Source organism: Neolamprologus multifasciatus, chromosome 7 (genome assembly GCF_963576455.1).
Source record: "Neolamprologus multifasciatus chromosome 7, fNeoMul1.2, whole genome shotgun sequence".
Classification (NCBI taxonomy): Eukaryota; Metazoa; Chordata; class Actinopteri; order Cichliformes; family Cichlidae; genus Neolamprologus; species Neolamprologus multifasciatus.
The window spans coordinates 28,378,933-28,394,439 of NC_140445.1; the positions used below are offsets into that span (position 1 = coordinate 28,378,933).

Consider the following 15,507-nt stretch of genomic DNA (forward strand, 5'->3'; position numbering starts at 1 on the left):
AACTATTAAAGTTAAATTTAAATTAATAAATGTTTGGTTAACTGACAACACAATCTTTCCCTAAACATAAGCCGACTAGTTTGTGCTTAAAACCAGCTAGATTTATAAACACACTGTTTTAACTGCCAAATTATCTGTAGCACATCTGTTGTCATCACATGAGTCCTATCAGGGGGTGTGAACAGGCAGTTCTTACCTCCAGTTGAAAAATATATCCAAAACAAAACCTGCCAAAAGCTACAGATTATTTAATTTGTTAAGGCTCATATCAAAAGAAACAAAATCCCCAAAAGAACCACCGAGCTACAGCTTTTAATGACAGCTGTATTCCAAGTAAAAGACACAAAGAGTTCAGTTGTTCATTTGCAGTTTTCTTGTGTAATTCTTGCATTAAGCCTGTTTTATGTTGATAATATCCTCCCCCAAGTGGTACCAAATAAATGATTTGCTAAAATTGCAATGTAGTTAGTCCTCGCTTTAGCCGATAGGGCTTACGGCAATCTTCCAGATGTCTCAATAAGGCAAATAATTTTAAAAAGAATAAATAGTAATCAGTAAATAATAAATAAATATGTTACAATGTACAGGTTTTAAAGGTTTTACAGGATTTAAAACTCTTGACAGGTTAATTCAACTTTTTTTCAGAAAGAAAATCCAGATAGTTGGTATTGACCTTTAGTGCAAGTGACAAAAATGTTTTACGCTTTTGTTATATACTAGACACCAAGAAGTTGAATAATAAGTGTATTTAAACCGACAAAAAAAAAAAAGGGTAAAACTCCATATCCATAGTACTCCACAGCTCCAAAGCTAGACACAACAGGAATAAATTCATATAAATTGTGGCAAGTGGTGGGACATCTCTTTGCAAACAATGTAAAACTACATACCAGCAAAAATCTATTCATAGCATAAACCTTGGGGATACTTTTTTTTCTTTTGATTGGTCAAATGCTTCAAGCATATTTTGCACCCAAATGTGCTACTGTAAATGACTGTGAGTGTGCAGAACATAACACTTACTCTTCTCATTGTTAATAAACTAATATACATCTTCTAAGTTTTGTACTGTAAATACACTCTTGAAGGTTGCACCTAACCTGTCCAAGTTACCTGTCCAAACAGCAACAACAACAACAACAACAAAAAAAGACACACACAAAATGAAACTGTGTAAGGACTGGATAACAACTTTGCATACAGAAAAAGAAAATATTCCACAATATTCCAAGCTTAAAGATACAATTGCAGCTGTAAAAACAATGAAGGAAGACAGAGAACAGCTTAAATTATTTAAAACACATTTCAAATTTAATATACTGAAAAAACAATCACGCTACTTCAGCCTTAAAATAAAGAATCAAGTGTGGGAGAATAAGGGAGAATCTGCCATGCTCTCCAAATCTCTGATTAACTCTAAAAGGACAGATGACCCTTTTCTTTAATATCTAATGAAGCTTATGCACAAGTTCAATAAGGAAGATCTCTAATCACTCATCCGCCTGCTTTCCTGGATGTTCAGCGACTAGTCTATTCTTTACATTGCTTCCATTTTCCCACGCTGTCAAACTTAGCGATGACACCAATGCAATAGTCCAATTATTTTCTTGCCTGCCTTCTCCGTTACATTATGTGGACTTTAAATCTCAGTGCTTTTCTGCCATTCTGCCTTTCTGACTCTCATTTGTTCCACCCGCATACTGCCCATTTCCACCTCATCCTGGTCACTGAGAGCTCCATCCAAGCCTTCATCATCTTCACCACCAGCAGCGTCTAGACTCCAAGCAGTCCTGCCCTGATTCATAAGACAGCTGGGATTCTGTTCAGCTGTGGTTGGTCATTGAAGTCTAATTGCCAGTTTAAGAGAACTTGGTATCCCAAATAAATCATCTGCAATTCTTCCAAATGATCTCTCCTATTAAAATTAAGTTGAACACAACATATTGCACCTTATTCATGATGCGAACAAGGTGATTACAAATGAAAACAGGAGGCGTGATCTTTTGATCTTCATCTTTTTGATGAACAACAGAAGAGCACTTACACTGGTGAAAACTGCCACATTACAAAGTAAAAACAGCAACAACAGTGCTACCCACACTATGTCACTGCCCAGGCAATCTTGGCATTGTAGTCCTTGTAATAACCCATCTTAGCTACAGCCTCAATTCTGAAGACTGGCAACACTATTAGTTTTAAGCCTTAAATTAGATTTCGATTAGCATTAGATTTGACAATTGCAATTATGACAATTATTGATCTTGCAAGCAATCGTAACATCACCTCACCCTCAACTTCTTATCATTACTTAAAAAGTAATGATAAACGTTATATTACCGTACTATACCAGTGTTGAATATAGACCTGCAGTCTTGGGTGGTCTCATTATTTGTCCAGCTAATGCAGTATGCTTTGAATTCTTGCATTTGTGAGTTCTTCCTCCGACAAACTTTCACCATAATTTCCATTTCAGGTGTCCTCTGGTTCTGACAATTCCTCTTCTTGTTCCATGGCACTGTCCAAGTCTATGGTTTCCTCAGGGATATCCCTGTACTTTGTTGTTCTGTCAGATCTCAACTATTTTATTCTACAACACGCTCCCGCTTGTGTAATGATGTTATAGGATCTTGGTTCCTCTCGGACTCTCACAAATATCAATGGCTGCCATATGTTGACTGTTCCCATGAATACTTTAATGCATACCTACCTCTCTGAAGACCAAGCATCAAAGCTGTTTTATTGAAGCACCATTTCTCCTGTGCCTGTCTGCTCAATTGAATTTGATGGGACTACTGGTGTAAGTGTAGCCCTGGACCACAGAACGCTGCTCATAAGGAGCTTTGCAGGTGAAAGAGTATTCCAAAGAGTAGCCCGGTGGACTGGTACCTTCCCTATAGTGTGCTGAATGCACACATGTCGACATGTTTCTTCTAGCTTTACTTGTGAGTATCCCTCTTTCTTACTGAGGATTGTGATGTATGCAAAAGTGCTGGCTCTGCATGACTTTGTTCATGTCGTTTGGGTCCAAGCACAGCTGATGTGGACCTTTTTGCACACACGTCCAGGCTGGTAACCCATTGTTGACTTTGTGACGTTGTGTATCAGACTCCTCTTTTTTAGGTGCTGAATGTCTCTTTCAGCCTATCCATGAGTGAAAATGGTATTTTCTGGTGGCAGCACACAACTGCTGGGATGCTCAGGTTTGCACAGGTCTGATTCACACCAGAAAATTTACCTAGGCCCTCAAACACAACTGCATCAGCTCTTTCCTGAGGGTGGTGGCCTCTGATGTACCATGGTGTTAATTCTTTTGATGAGACCTAATTTCACACGTCTGCACCCAGTAGCAGTACAGTTGATGCCGTTGTGGCAAAACTAAACCTAACACGTAGCACAAGCAAGCACAGCTTACCTGGAGACTCCTTTAAGTTTGCTGTGTGCCCCTCCAAAATCTATGAGCACTGTGTCAACCTACTGTAGTTCATACTTCACTTCCAGTCTACCTGCAATAGTCCGTGATAGCACATTAGCGTCAGCACCAGTGTTCATCTTAATGTTGACAGTCTGTTCTTGTATGGGCAGATTTTTGAACCAGCAAGTTTGAGGCCAATTTGATGAATTTTTCCTATAAACAATGACTGTGCTTGGACTGATGGCTTTGCCTTGCTGACACTTTCCTCTATGGCAGGCTTTCTCGTTTGGCTCTCGGCGAAGGCAGTTGCACTCCTTCTCCTTCCCCTTATCTTCCCTGCTTAGCCTCTTGTGTCCTTGTCTTGTCTCGTGTGTATTACTTTTCCCTGGAACACTCTCTCACAGTCTGTTCTCTAAACCTAAAAGAGAATTATGGATTTGATCAACTGGTCTCTGAATGTCATTGACACCCTTTTCTCAACGAGAAGTCTGGGCTCGGGAGAGCCCGAGTGCCCTGGAGGGACTTTCCCTGCCGGATACACGATGGACGGGTGGCAGAAATGGAGGATCGTGTGCCTGGCGGGACTGTCGATTGAGGACGCTGAAGATATCTACCTATTTGGAACCATGATAACAGGGTTCTTGCTGATCGGAGCTGGCTTGGCCCAGGCTTATCGGAGAATTAAGAAAGCGGAACCGGCTGTTCAAACCCCCCCAAGGCTGCCTGCTGGGATTGAAACGATGGGACGAGGCGCGACTTCTCAGAACGGGCTCATTGAAAGCAGCATGGTTAAGACCTTGGAAATGCTTACAGCTGCCGTGAAGACTCAGAATAACACCTCCGAGCGTATACTGGGTTACATCAAGGCGAGGCCTGCTCAAAATGACACCTTTGAGCGATAGTTGGATTACATCGCAGAACAGCTCACTGCAGTTGTGAGTTCTCAGAATCGTCTATCTGAGCAAAAGAATGACAAGACCACGGAACGGAAGTTTGATACCATCTTGGGGAAGCTCGTGGTTCTCCAACGGGAGATTGAGAGACCAGTGTTGGAGTGTTAAAGAACAGCTTTGAAATTCTCCTGAGCTGCTCGCATAAAAGAAAAATCAACAACATCAACATCATAATGCGGATACCTCCTCGGCCCAGCTGTGGGCTGAAGGCTGGAGCCGAACAAAAACTCCCTGATAACGACTGTGTTTTGACTGTTCTTCCCACTCTATGCAAGACCACCTGGGTTGGCTGGTAGACTGTTTACTTAGCCTGATAGGGCAAAGGACACCGTCTCAGCTGAACTATGGACACGCACACACATACACTTACACTGATAAGCACTCATACATCCCCCCTCCCCTTCCAATGCCTTCGATGCTTGTTGCCTCCTGGGAACACGAGTCGGTGCAGTGGCAGGATGGCTGCTGTGTTGCCTGGGATTACTCCTCATCCCCTACCCAACCCTGTTGCTGGTCATGTGCTCCATAATGTTGTACTGTGGACATTTATGTGCTTTCTGTGCAGAGGAGTTTTTTTGTTTCCTGTTCTCATGCTGTCCTCCTATAGCCCAGCATGAGTAGAGGTCTCTTTTTTTCCTCTTGTACTTTCCCATTGTAGTGTACATTTCAGGTTTTTTTTTTTCTGTAATGCAACTGTTCTCTGATTTGTATCCCCATGTGATGTCTGTGTAGTGTGTGTAAGGTCGGGGGCGGGTTCATTCCACTGCAGGGCAACCTGCCACTGCATGTGGCGAATACAATTTGAACTTGAACTTGAACTTTATTGCTTGTACAGTGCTTGTGCCACCTGACGTGACTTTCCTGTGTTGTTGTTGACCTCCTTCTGCACAATCTGCAGATTACCTTTGTCAGGTCGAAACAAAGGTGGTGGCCAGTAGTGGGTAATGTAGTCTCCTGTTTATCACACTAAACACAGGTTTGTCCGTCATCATTAGAGCTTCAGTTTCTGTAAATTCAGTTTTGTGCTCTCTGTCACAGTTCAGTCACAAATTTGTCTATTCATGCCCCTTCCTCAAATTGATGAAGCAAGAATTTATGTCTTTTAAATACAGTGTTCCTCCTTGAAATACAAAAAGCTTAAATAGCTTTCAAAATATTGACAAAGCGTCTGGATCTACGTACATGATAAATGACCAGTGTGTTGTATATCCCACCTTCTTGGCAGTGCAATGAAGAAGGACAGCGTTTTTTGAGATTCAGACCTGTCACTGAGCCCAGTTTTTCCCCAGATTCCCAGTTGAATCTTACTGCAAATCCCAAACAAGATCCAGAACAACTGCAAGATCTCCATGCTATCATTCACTCACTGGCTCAGAATATTGTGTAGTTCTTCATTTACCATGCTAAAGCAAGGAGGCAGAATATATTTTTAGTTCTACTTTATGAACAACACAGAATGGTAGTGACACTTTCGTGGCCCCATACACACACTTTACACGGCAACAATAATGGAAATCATCAAAAGCCAGGCATTCTGGGTATTGTAGCCACTTTTTTACAGAACATAGACAGATAAACAATACACATACAAATATACACTTACACAAGCATTGTGTCTAACACCATTGTAGCAGTGTGCTGCATCACAAGTAAGAGACCGTTAGTAAAATCTTTGATGCTATGGCTATAACTCGTTTGCCTCGTGTTTGCAGCAATGTTTTGATAGCTGTGTAGTGTTCTGCATAAAGTAGGAGTGTGTGCTCCTACTTTTCTTAAAAAGCAACTGTAAACCGTATCTGAAGAATATTCTGTGTGTCATAAAGTTCAATAAACTGCTTCAAGGCACAAAATCTTTTAGAAAACTTATGTTTTTTCACTGTCATTATAGTATTCTTGGGACTGTGGAAGCAAAACAGTGGAGGCAAATAAAAGTTGTCAAGAAAAAGGCTTCAAAGTCATCTTGAGAAGAATTTAATCTCTCTGGCAAAGATTTCTTAACTTTATTAACCATTTAACCTTGAGTCACACTTATTTGAATCACGTGCCTTATTGTATGCACACCATGTCTGTAGGATAAAGGCTTTAAAGTGACAATTACATTGGTTGAGATGGAACAAAAAAAAGGTTTTGCAAATCTGTGTCTGCCTTTTAATCAGTTTATACTTCAAATGTGTTTGTAAGTCAGGTTTTAGTGGGAAAAAAAAAACCATCCTGAAAGTGAAGGCAAGCTCAGCTTTTGCTCAGATCTGCCTATGATCAGCAAACTCAGATAATCAATCAAAATGAAAGTCAACTCTGCACAATAGAGCTGGGACAAAAAAATCACCAGGCATCCCGTTTTGATCTGAATTATGTAAAATTAAAGAAAGATTTGTAGCCGTAATGCAATAATGTTAATTAAACACACTACCAAGATCAGTGAACACCACAATCAAGTAAACGTGATAATGACTAGACGGTCACAACAGCACAGCATGTTCCTATTTTAAATTCAAAGTTGATAAGATACAGTGTTCTTTTGCTATCCGACTGCCTCAGTCATTCTTCAGATGCAATAAAAGACAAGAGAGACACACACTCCATTGCATACAAACAAGCCGCTTTTCAGTGACAAAGAAATATGATCATCAGTGTTGCTGTGTGATGAGTCGAGTGGGTCGCACGCAAGATAGTGACACCCTTAAATGATGGGGCAATTTCTTTTCTATGTGTAATCTGAGAGCACGTACCGAAAACAGTGACAGTACATTCCACACCCAAACACAAACAAACAAAACGTTATCTGCTTTCTTCATGTAGTGAAGTCACAGCCCCGGCTCTGCTGCAGTCCAGCAGCACTGGAGCTGGTATTCATTCCCTTCAGCTGGACAAATGCTTGCTGACGTGGGGGCTTGACCCCATGTCCCAGCTCAGGCCCAGGAGGTCCATATCACTTAGGCTCCTTGCTTCTCAAATAACCTACTCAGTGTTATTATTCACTTCTCCAGACCTTTCCAGAAATGAAGTATTATGTGCTAAGTAATTGTAGTAAGTGCTATCTTTTCCCACACCTTTCCTACACTCTGGCCACTTTACAAGCATAAGGTTTAATGCAAATATCTAATCAGCCGTCATTTGGCAGCAACAGCAAATGGATTTAGGCATGTAAATATGTTCAAGAAGACCAGCTGAAATTCAAAAGGAGCATCAGACTAAGGAAGAAAGATGATCTCAGAGAATCATCCAAAAAAGAGAAAATATTCGGTGAGCAGCAGTTCTCTAGGTGAAAATGCCTTGTTGATGCCAGAGGTCAGAGGAGAATGGCCAGACTGCCTTGAGCTGAGAGGACAGCAACAGTAATTTAAACAACCACTTGTTAGTTGCGAGCTATGCACAACATATTAAATTCTCAAGCAAATAGGCTACAGCAGCAGAAGACAACTGGGTGCCACTCCTGTCAGCTAATAACAGGAAACTGAGGCTAGAGTCTGAGTATTGATTTCTGCAGGACATTTGGATGGTAGGCTCAGGATTTGACTCAGACAACAAAAAAGCATGGATCGATCCTGCCTTGTATCAACAGTTCGGGCTGTTGGTGGCGTAATTGTTTGGGGGATTCTTTTTTTTTTTGGCAGTCTTTTCTTGGCTGCTTAGTACCAACTGGGCATTGTTGCTGAACACAGCCTACCTGAATATTGTTGTTGACCACAGTGTACCCATTTTCTGATGGCTCCTTCCAGCAGGATAAAACACTATGTCAAAAAACTCAAATCATTTCAAACTGCTTTCTTGAACATGACAGTGAGTTCACTGTATTCAAATGGCCTCCTCACTCACCAGATCTGAATCCAACAGAGCATCTTTGGGATGGGAGAGCTACATTGCTACATCATTTATGTGCATCTGGCAAATCAGCAACAAATGTGAGATGCTATCATATCAATGTGGAATTTCTCTTTATTTATTCAGAATAATATGCCATCAAAATTTGAAATGAAGTAACATGGAGCTAGAGTGGGAAGCACTTCCTGAACTGAATTCAACCAATACTATGCAGCTCACACAAAATCACGTATTTTTCTGCTTAAAGTCCTTGTAAACAATTTCTTAATCAGCTCCTTACTGTGAGCTTTTGGGTCTTTAAACCTTAATTGTTGAGTCATGTCAGTTTAGTAGTTCTGTAAATTGTACAGACAAATAATCAAAACTTTAAAGGAGTCGGTCTTCAGGGTTAAACTTTATATAAAAAATTGCCATTTTGTGCATCCAGTGCTGAGCAGAAAGATCCAAAAACATGCACCCAGTTTGTTTTCTCATTTCGCTGCATCAACATAAAGTATTATCAATCTAAGCAACACTTCCTCACTGTCAGTACGACATATACTTATATCAGCCTCTATATACTTCATGGGAGACGGAGCTACACTGATATACTTCACAGTGGTGCAATTAACCAGCCTTAGACTTGTCTAATGTACCATCTACTACAAGAGCTGTCAGTGCTCCCAGCTTGTAACTTGAATGAGTGATGTGACTCTCTGACTTCTTTAGTCGGTGCTTACTTCTTACGTTTTTTCACATCATGGATACCTTGAGTCCAGTGGGTGGCTGGTGCAATCATATAATGTTAAACAATAGAAGGCTCACAGATTCTACTGTTTTTACTGGGTTGATTCTTCTCTATGATATCGCTTGGCATTGTTTATAATTAGTAAGCAGGAAACTGTTTCACAAAATCTGTGGCATGAGATCATTTTCTCTTCTGTTGATTTTTTGAAATGTAATGCTAACTGAAGCAAACACAATAATATGACCCAGCATGTGAGAGCCCACAGGCTCATAATTTTAACTGCAATTTGCCAAACATTTTTTAAATGTGTCACTAATTATGATCAATGCAAGTAGCTTTTGAGAAAAGGCCTCAAGTCATTTTTTTATTGGACTGGATTTTGAAGCTGCGTGTTGATATAAGAAATTTGATACATGCTAGAAATGAGGAGTGGCTCAAAACTTTTGCACGGTATTCTATTACTAAAAGACTTTAAACCATACTTAATTTATCCATGGTTTAAAAGTCAATGACCTTTGATTAACTTATGTTTCTATGTATATGTAAATATTTGCACTAACACATTGTACATTTTCATACATCTCCTATAAACAAAATAACAAGCAGAACTTTATTTAGTACTGCTGTTCCTAACTACACTTGCATATTATGGAATTAAAAATTAAATGATAACTAAACAGAAATATTTGGATGCATGTGAAAAGAAAATTTTGATAGAGACGCAGATCCAAACTCTCATTAAACTTCCAGCACATGAGCTGGTAGTTTAAGACCCATGACAATAAACAAGATGAGATACAATGTATTAAAGGATTCTGGATATATTGAACACATGTTAATTTTGAACCTAAATTATCTTCTCATGACGTATGGTGGGAAACTGCAGAGTAAAAAATGCTTTGAGATTAAACAAACACATAAATCCACAAAACTAATGTTGCAATTAGGGATCTAAAAAGTATTTAAGGTAGTTGATTACCTACCCGAGTATAGACTCTCTCCAAGCTGATGCAATTCATTAAACCATGTATGCACATTCCTTACTTAAAGGCTCATGCACGCATTTAAGCCTCTTATTTGTAACTACATTAAAACATTAATTTAGGAGACACTTATCTTCTGCCATTACAGGATCTGACACACACTTAGTCTGTGCTAGAGAGAGAGAGAGAGTAGTGAGAGAATGTTGCTTTGAGATCAAAATAGCCAACATCTGTTCTCATCTCATTAAAGTTTATGTCACTAGTGTGGTATTGACAGGATATTACAGCATGATGTATTTTTAGTATTTATGTTTAGAGCTTGTTGGAGATGGGAGTCTGTACAGTTTGACACAGAAAATAACCTAGATGCAGCCTAATTAAATGACTGCGAACAGAGAAAAACAAAGTGAGACAACTGCTCATTGTCTTCCTGAAACTGTGCTGCTTGTTCAAGCAAAGCAAAAGTTGGTGCTGCACTAAAAGTCAAGATTCATGCGCGTAAGACATAATTTGGGCACATAATTAAAGCGCAGCCAAATTGCTGATCTGTCAGTTATTAGTGAAGTGTTTGAAACAGCAGGGGGTTGAGACAAAAAGGCTGTGTGGAAAGATAGGAGAGGACAAGTGAATGATTTTCACAGGAAAGCTATTTAGCTGGTTACATGTGATTTCACTTTCATGTGTTTTGCAGCAGAAAAAGAGATTCGTCTCACCCTCTCCTCCCAGATGGATGGACGAAAACTAAATTCTCAAAATAAGCTGGCTTAATAAAAAGGTACTTTTCTCCTCCCTCAGTTTGGACCTTTTTCATACAGAGCACTTTTTAATCACCTCACAACTAAACATTTCTATTCCCATTTCCAAAGTTTGACTACGGTGGATAGCTGTTAAAATGTGATTTTGTGTTTGTGTACACAGAAAAATATTGATCATAGCTCATGCCGATTCTGTACACTTTGTTGGTGAGTCTCCTATGGGGCTGGCTGTTTAACCTTCTTTATGGCTCATGTTTGCTTCCCATTCCCCACCTTGTGAACGGTGCTGGTCGACAAATATGACGCTTTTGCAAGGCACGCTTTGTTGTTGTTTGATGAAGCTGTAACCTCACATAGGCGCCGCTGTTGCCACAGCTGGGCTGGGGACATGAGTTTACAGTCTTGTTGGTTTTTACTGCCACTTTAATGATGTATCAGTACAGAAACTCAAAGACTGACAGAATGTACAGCAGGAGATGTTGCAAAAGTCTGAAAACATAACATTTTCTTGGAAAAACTCAAATTATTTACTTGCAGTTTTGACTTCTCCTGTGCTAGCGGAGACACTCCTATCGTAGTCCAACAAGTACTTACACCCTCAGTGCTTGTATAAAGGGTACAGTACTGTGGCGACTTCTCTGTTTGCATGCAAAGCAATCAATGTGGCAGCTATAAACGGACCATTAACTGCCTCTCCAAGGCGCTCTGGAGCCCACCACTACCTCAGCTCCTTGTTTTCATACCGTTTTTCATCTAATTGTTATCATACATGCTACCATTTATGCCATCTATGAACTGTCCTGGGGGATCTTGCTGCTGCTCTTCTTGCCTTAGGCTTTTATATATATATATATATATATATATATATACACACACACCTGTGGAAGGCCAGAGCCATAGCACTGAATATAAATTGGTACAGAGGGAATAACAATCTTCTTTTATCTAATATGATGAAAAAGAGAAGTGGGGGGAAATGGACAAGCTCAGCAAAGTAAACAAGCTTTTGAACTCCTTACCAGATGTTGGCTGCAGTGTGCAGCATGTCTGCTAAAACAAAAAATGAATTTTTTGTGTGTGTGAAAAATCTTTTCATCGACATCCTGGAAACACAAGTGTTTCTGGACTATGATTGGCCTGTGACATCACATCCTGTTTTTTTGCTCCCGTATCGTTAAGCTGTCAGCCAGCAGTCACACATAATGAGTTCTGTGACGATGGTATCATCGCAACAACCTCTCTCCAAGCAGAATCCGTTTTGCATCAGTGCATCTGATCTCCTCTGCCCCACAATACCTCCCTGTTTAGCCATGGTGAACAGCTGCTGAGTCCCTTCATCTTCAGCCTCACTGACAGGAAATGAGTCACTGGGAGACATTTAACCCTTCAACCTTATGACACTCAAAAGGTCACAAAGTAGCACAGTCTATTAATGTGTTTACATTGTTTCTTAATAGCGTGAGGATGAGGTCAGATCTGTGGCACACCTCTTGGACTTTTAAAGGTTAGAGAGAAAAGTGTGAATTTACACTAAATGTAAAGTGTGTTTTTTTCAGATACGATCATGCAAGTCCATTAATAACTGCCAGTTAAGAATGTGTAAGTAAGCATCTTCTTGGGTCCCAATTCTGCAGCTGAATAAATAAGGAGACTTAGTGTTGTTTGTCAGAAAAACACGGCAGAAAATGTTTCCTACACACATACACAGTCATAAAAAGCAGAAAAAGGACGTGTCTACTGATGTTTGAAGATAGTGATGTGGATCTTCTTTAAGCTACAGTCACACTAGGGAAAAGAGTGATTGGAGACTGCTGCACGCCCAAAATTATTGCAGCTGTGTGCAATTAACTTGCAATCTCTTCACCTTTAAATGGCCATTTCAAAGACAGGACCAAGTCTCAGACTACTTGCAGTCAGTTGGTTTCATCAGCTTTGTTTTATTGCCATTTTATTGCCATCTTGACACAACAGAGTCAGTCTGCTATCAATTTTTGATTGAACTGGGACAACTTGGCACTTAAATGCAATCTGTTTACGATAATACTGCAATTAACTGTGAAAAATCTCAAATCTATTGCCCTCTACATCAGTTGTGTAGTTTTGTATTGGAGCCAAGTGCGGACTCACCACCAGTTGTGACTGTTTCAGTCAGACTGGCCAGAACTTAACAGCGGGCTAATTTATAATTCCTAAATTTCTACACGGCGGTTCATTTCCTTTATCACCAAGAGCAGTGCTAATTTTCAGCTCAAAAATGAGGGCACATGTAAGTTAAGTGCAGGTTTTAAGCATTTGTTTCTCTTTGAAAACTGTGTGGCTGTTCAGAAAGATGAGAAGAGGCTGACAAAGAATCAATTTGTTTATAATATAAGAGTGAACTCCTCTTTTAGAAATTATTGGGGGCTGTGTGTGGTCCTGAGAATTGAGACTCATGTGGAGCGATTTATGCAAAATGTTAATGTAAAATCTGTGTGTAACAGCTGACGTGTATGATGTGTAGAAGAACACAAAACATTTGATGTCAGACCCCAAGCTGTTAAAATGCCTTGCTATGAGGGGGTCGCTGAAGAAATGTCATGTGTGTGGTTTTTTGGCTTAAATGGTGATGATGTTGCAGGTCCTGTGATGGACAAACAGAGAGGAGCAACCACCCTAACCCTAACCTGACTGTCATTCACTGCATCATTCACAGATGAGTGAAGAGCATCACCGAGCCGAGACATTTTCACACATTTATTAACTTATAAAGAACAAATATCTGCTGCTGATCTCAGTGGAACAACTTGCCTCCTCGTCTGTATGGAGATTTACAAATGTAGGTTTTAAAAAATAGGTAATGCACCGAAGACAACAGCTGGAAAGCAGAAGAAAATCTGTTATCAAACCAGATTGTTTTCTTAGGAACTTATTGTAGTCTAATATTAATTCTTTCTGACAACATTCTGTGCTGTTGCATTAAGTAGCACAGCTGGTCAAATAGCACTGAGTGGATGGGGAATTTCATTCTGGCATGTTAAACAGTTTGTATTGTTGCGTTTGTAAGTGTCTGAAAAGCAAAGGTTGAAACTGGGAATATTGCACATACTAATTTAACTTAAACTTACCCTAACTTCAACATATTATAACATTTAGACATTAGTCGAACACATACCATGTAGTCCCATCTATAGCTAGGTTTTGACTGTGTGTGCGTTTTGACACATATGAAGTAACAGAAAGAATAAAAAGAGAAAAAATAGTGAAAGATCACTGTGTAGAAATGTGACTAAAAGCCTGAAACAGAGTGTAACATGCTCAACCTCTGAGTGACCACTTTTAATTGCAAGAAAATTACAGACAATCATGTGTTAATTGCTGGTGATCATAACTTGTCTGCAACTCATTTGTCTGCAATGCTTGACTCAGCTGGTTGCCAACTGGTTCTATTCCTATATAAAAATAAGTCCACTTAGCACCTATGTCATTTTGCAATTAAATCATCCTGCAGTAGCAAAGTAACTGTGGAGGACAATTTTTCTTTCTGTTTCGAATCTACTAGACTGGACTAAATATAAGCAGCTAATGTAAATTTTTATATGTAGAGGTTTTGTTTTTGGTTTTTTTTTTGCCAATTTGGGATTTTACCAATTTGTGGCAGTTAATCCTGCTAATATACAAGATACCAGACTCCAGCACCCTCTTTTTGTCAATTCATTGCCATCCTATCGCATTGATCATTGATAGCAAGTGATCGTAGACCTGCTTGTTGTCTTCAAAGTAACCATTTAAAGGCAACAAGATCGCAAGTTTGTTGCATGTGGTCAAAAATATTTTTTGGTCATGTAGTAGCCAAAATGATCAAATTCACTGTACTCCTCGAAAGCAAACTAGTTGCTACTGGCAGCTTTTAAAGATGAGTGTTTTATTGTATCCCTTTCTTTTAATCTTGATAGGTATGTTACCTTGAATTGAATCATATCATGATTTTCTTTTGCATTGTCTACTGTGTGATCAAAGTAATGGTTTGTTATAAAAGTTAAAGCACCTACATTGAACCAAAAATAATCACAAAATACGTTGTGTCTTTATTTTAAAATGACCCCTTTCTCGATGCACATCCATTGCCCGACCAGGCATATTTTCACACTTCCAGTGGCATTCAGAGAGAATCTCCACAGACATGGACATCAAATGTGGTAAATATGGCCATTATGTGCAGTGTAATTGCACACTACAAGGGCTACATATTGATATTTGATTGGTAGCAATTTCAAATAACTGGCAAAGAAATACATGTACAGGTATTTAATATAATTTTTGATTTCTCAAATTGTGCTCCCTTTCTTTAGTGCCACAAAACATTTTCTACAAGTTCCAAACCACATAGCAAAAGAAAATTCCTGATGCGTGTAATTATTATGAATATACAAACATTTTGCTTGAGAAGAAAAATCTACAGTAGTTAAAATCAGGATCTGGGAGGTAAGTTCTGAGAAAAAAAAAACACAACCCAAAAAGATCTATAATCAAGAAACAGCTTTGACTAGACAGAGATGATAATCTTTTCAGTCTGTAAAAAAAATGTCACTTAAAAGCAATATGAGACTATAAATGTGTGTCACACAGATGTAAATGTCTCACATCAAACAGTCTTCTGCTTCTAATGTTGCTCTCCAATGAGGACATTTCTTTCAACTGAATTTCATCAGAACATCCATGGGTTCTGCAGCAGGCGCTAAGATGGTATCATTATTCAAAGCAGTTGTAACAGCTTTAGCGTTTTATAGCAGGAGCTTATATTGAGAGATAGTTTACTTAAAGTATTACACTGGGATGATGTAGGATCCAAGGAATGAGAGCTTGCTTAAGTGTATTT

General features: G+C 39.3%; 1 protein-coding gene and 1 pseudogene across 2 annotated transcripts in view; one reads left to right on the plus strand and one right to left on the minus strand.

Moving 5' to 3' along the window:
- Positions 1-15,507, minus strand: part of LOC146514484 (matrix metalloproteinase-17-like) — a 90,636-nt gene that overhangs the window by 56,881 nt on the left and 18,248 nt on the right. The window lies entirely within an intron of this gene.
- On the plus strand, positions 55-6,318 carry LOC146514485 (uncharacterized; annotated as a pseudogene).